The sequence below is a fragment of the Anoplophora glabripennis genome, unplaced genomic scaffold (genome assembly GCF_000390285.2).
Source record: "Anoplophora glabripennis isolate ALB-LARVAE unplaced genomic scaffold, Agla_2.0 scaffold15, whole genome shotgun sequence".
Classification (NCBI taxonomy): domain Eukaryota; kingdom Metazoa; phylum Arthropoda; class Insecta; order Coleoptera; family Cerambycidae; genus Anoplophora; species Anoplophora glabripennis.
The window spans coordinates 25,962-30,895 of record NW_019416279.1 but is presented as its reverse complement, the minus strand read 5'-3'; positions in this window follow the sequence as shown (position 1 = coordinate 30,895).

Genomic DNA, 4,934 nt, shown 5'->3' with positions numbered 1-4,934 from the left:
TTTTTGCAATATCGAGCGACGTATAAGAGGAATATAAACCGAAAATGTTATTTAATGATTCTAGTTCCCCATACGAACCAAGAGCCTTACTTTGTAAAAAAAATCATTCGCATATTGTCCCGTATAAGTGGATTTCTAAAATAGTTGGCGCGCCACTGTAAATATTCTACCGTAAAGTGAGTCTTCTAATTTAGGCCCAGAACGAACGCCATCGCTATCGTTTTTTGTTTGGGACCTTCTCGGAAAGATGCGGTCCGACTATAAACCTGATCGCAATCAAAACAACTCTAAAAACATTAGAACGGCTTATCTCAAAAAACCACCCATAAGGGCAAAACACCACGGCTAAAGAAAAACAGAAACTTTACTTCCACATTCGAAACAATGGTATTCAGTTACACATTTTCTTGAAAAACTGTTGATAGAAGGTAAAATTTATAGAATACAATCAGCGTATACAGGGTGATTCAGTTATAATGTCATTAATTTTAAGGGGAGATAAGGAAAAATGATTAGAATACGAATACGAGATTAAAACATTGTTAAAATGGATATTACACTGAAAAATAATATTTTCAAATCTTATTTAAACTCCTTTTGAGATCGCTACTGACCACTGACCCACAAAGGTTTATCGAGAGTGAATTTTGACCTACCGTATTATGTGGTCACTAACCTAGTTTTAAGAATAAAAGTCCTTGAAAACTATTTTCTGTAACTTATAGTTTTTATTTTTGAAGCCCCTAGCCTCTATTCTTAAATATCTAACCTCAAATCCAAGAAATCGGAGCTAGAAAGCCAAACGAAGAATATTTTCCAAACCAAAGGATATGACTCCTTGAAAACTCTTCAGTTAGTTTGCTCGCTAGGTGGCTATTTGTTAGTTCATTGGTACTCGTTACTATTTGAAATATACAGGGTGTGCCATTTAACACTTCCGCTGCCAATATCTCCTAAATTAATAAATTTATTTTAGTTCCGGAAACTTGGACTGTTAGGCCCCTCAAATAGCTTCAAATTTCAGTTAGAAATGTTAGTTCAAATCTTTCTGTATAGATGGCATGACAATACTACAAATTTTTTCGATTCCTGGAACGTGCAAATGCGGTCCATCTGAAAGAGCATTAAATTTTGAGTAATTTTTGTAATATAAAGTTTTTCCTAATATGAATTTACTTGTTTTCTGTTTTTATTAGGTCTTCCGAATGCGTGGTTAAAATTAACGGCATTCTGACTTAAATCACCCTGTATATTAAAATTAATCCATTAATTAATACTTGCAGCGCTGAATATTTAATATCGCTCGACAAATTCGACGCCGCGCAAATCTCGAGACTTGCCGGCCGGTGTGTGGACCGCTTAACCGTACACCGAGTGCTTTTTTGCTGTTTTCCTGCTATGGTCTTCAGTGCATTGCGTTTTTGCGCGGTCCGGTATGCCGTTATACTTCTGAATGAACAGCAGCCATAAATCATTACTCGATTACTGTGCTTACTTTTAATCGCTTCTAGCGGCCAATTGCCATGCACGGCGAACTTGTGAAAGACGGCAGAAAAGGATCCGAAGTCACGATACCAGAAATCGAATAAACGTCAGAAAAACGGATAGCTGTACTTTTATACGAAAGATGAAAATTTACGTCGATCTGACAAAAATATATAAACATAGGTATTTAATAATCCGTACAAAATATTAAATATTTCTTTAACGGTAAATAACGGAGAAGATAACTGTCACATAGAACGGTTGACATTTTTCTGAATGTACGGAATAAAGCGATATAAAAAAAGATCCCTTTCACAATTTAATTATTATGTATTGTTTTCTCCAACAAGGTATCCGTTATTAATTTAATTTTCACGGTGAAAGAAGATAATGCGATTAAGTGTAAGGACTCGTGAGTTAACTGTCCAATCGATTACGTCCCGGCTAGGGACGGACAGTTTAGTACGGGTGATGTTGGTTAAATTGTCACCCACAAATGAGCGATTAATTTTGTAATAAGTAGATGTTAAAATGTCATTGAAAAGATCAGTTTAAAGTATTTTTAAGTGTACATATAATCAGAAGGAAGTGAAAATATTTAGAATGGAAATTAAGAAAAAAAAATACCTCACAGGAACTACGTTTTTAGGTTGATTCAATGAAGAAAGCAAATTGAGTTGAAAACTTCGAAGTTTCCTTAGCTCGCTACATTTCTTTAGATCTACAATTCTAAAATAAAATAAAAAGTGCAGACTAATCTACATTTTTTATTTTTGGACACAGTACACCTACAGATCTGCAGTGTGCAAAAATGGTTTTATCTAGCTCAAACGTATAAGCATAACAAAAAACTCAAGCAATACTTGTCCTACTACTTTTTTTTCGTTACAAGGATATTAATTTGTTACAATATTTTAAGGACTTTTCAGTAAATGATATAAGTAAATGTAAAATGACTTTTGTCTGAAGATTTGTGACATAGTTTTCATTTTATCTTAATTTCTTGGATATTTTGCCAATTACGAATAAATTTAATAGACCAAGAAATAAAGGTGAAAAATCATGGAGAACTCGTAAAAATTACTGAGCGTGATATTATTGTTGGAGTCTTGAGAATGATAATACAAGAGGCGTCTCATCAAATAGGTCATGAAAAAAGTATAGTGTCATTGTTTTTTATCAATAAATAGATCAAAAATTCGTAATTTTTCGTTGTACGCGTTATTGTAAAAAAACTATTAATCTTAGCAAAAAAGTTCAACAGACGATTTGATCTAGAGAAACTCATCTTTAAAATGAGGCTTTATAAGTTAAAATTGCTTTATAAACTAAAAAGTTATTGCAAAATTAAACGGAAAAAGTGCTTTTTCCTTAATTGTTAATAACTTTTTAAATAATTGATAAAATCTTACCAAGCTGTCCCAAAATGTGAGTTTTTATATCCTTAAGAGATATCCAAAAGATGGGCTCGATTGGTCCAATAGTTTTTGCAAAATTCCATTTATTTATCCTATTTTTGAAAAAAAGGCCCATTTTCAAATGGCTATTCCAGAGGCAGGGTTATGACTAAAACATTATTTTTGTATTCATTTTCTTCGAAGGGACACCAAGTATCCTCTAGTTAAAAAAAATATATTTTTTTCAAATTCAGTTGTATATAATTGTTACCAAATAGAAGGCACTTTTTTCCTTAATAAACAAATAAAATAACTCCGCGGTTTTTAACTTTTGAAAGAAATTATATACACCATTCAAAAGCTCGTAAAAAAACCTACAAATTGAAAAAAAAAGACAAGTTTCTACGACCAATAGGTCCGGAGTTAGCAATTTTTTTTTTAAATCACAGAGCAATTTGTTATAAACATTAAGACCTGAAATTTTAACACTTTGTAAATGAAGGTTTAAACTTTATGCCCTGTTAATTTTAATTGAATTTGCCCATAATTGATTAATCTAGAGCCCGTCAAAATAAGGGTACGCGGCAGTAGCCCTTCCGGGAGTGGTGATGGGGGGATCTTCCTCTCAACCAGGAAAAAACTGACAATGTCAGATTTGTAATATATCAGGTTCTATGTAACGTAGAACCTTATTTTTCTAATTTTAGGTAGCTCGACGAAAAAATTACTTATTTCTACGCTTGTAAAACCACCCCCTACCCCCCTAAAAATGAATTTTTTGAAAAACATTTTTTTTGCATTTTTTTTATTTGAAATGTTTTAAATAGTTCTCAATAAAAAAAGTTTGTAAAAATTATTTTAACCCTTCAAAATTAATTTAACTCCTTCAACCCCCAAAAAATTAAATATTTTTTTTTTATTTTTTCATACATTTTACATACTTAATTATGGATTTTGTATATTGATTAAAGGATTAATTATTTTGTAAAATTATTATTAATATATTTATTTATATAAATATGTAAAATATTTCCATAGATACTGACAGAAATTTTTTTTACAATCCATTATGAATTTCAACTTCAATTTGGGGGTTGAAGGGGTTAAATTAATTTTATGGGATTAAATTAATTTTGAGGGGTTAAAATAATTTTGACATTTTTTATTGAGAACTAGGTATTGTCTAACATTTCAAATAAAATAAAATACAAAAAAAAAATTCCTAAAAAATCGAAAAAAATAAAAAACTTTAACACCCTGTATATCGAAAACTAAACATTTGTGGACCCACATTTATGGGAAAAAAGTCTTATTTTGACCTCGAAAATACGCCCCTAAATTATGTGTACTGAATTTTGAATCAGCCTGTCTAGTAATGTTATTTTGTATTTTATATTTTTCCGCTTTTTTCAGTGTGAATTTTTTGGTAAGGCAAATAACTATTGACTGAACCCTTAAGCGCAGTTATTTTTGCATTAATTTTTCACAGCTGGTAAAATAACTAGTAAAATAAGTAAAATAAAATTCTTTGATTTAATATTAATATTATGAATATACTGGGAAAATCTTACGTTTTATAGCACAAAACAAACAATTACCTGTATAATTACGCATACAACTAGAGAGAATTTGAATAGAGTCCCAATAATATAAAATCAAATTTATGTCTTATTCTTCTCAGTGACATGGTCCAAAGAAACCGTCACTGGATATATTCCTAGTAGTTATATGTTTATCGCCATTCTTACTATTAATTTTAACATTAAGGTAATCCTATAAATATATTTGTAGAACACACAATCTCACTTTAATCAAATCAAAGTATTCCTTGTCACATCAAATATATTTTCCATCGCCCGAATGATACTTACAAGTCAATTGTGGTCAATTAATATTGATTTAAAGAAATTGCGGCCGAATATATGGCTGTGATTGGAAATACAATAGCAGTTTTCTTTACGCACCCGATCTAAGAGCACGAGTAAAGCCTACTAGGATACCGGGATATAGAAAGGCGACATAACGGAAACAACGTTATGTAACAAAGGGAAA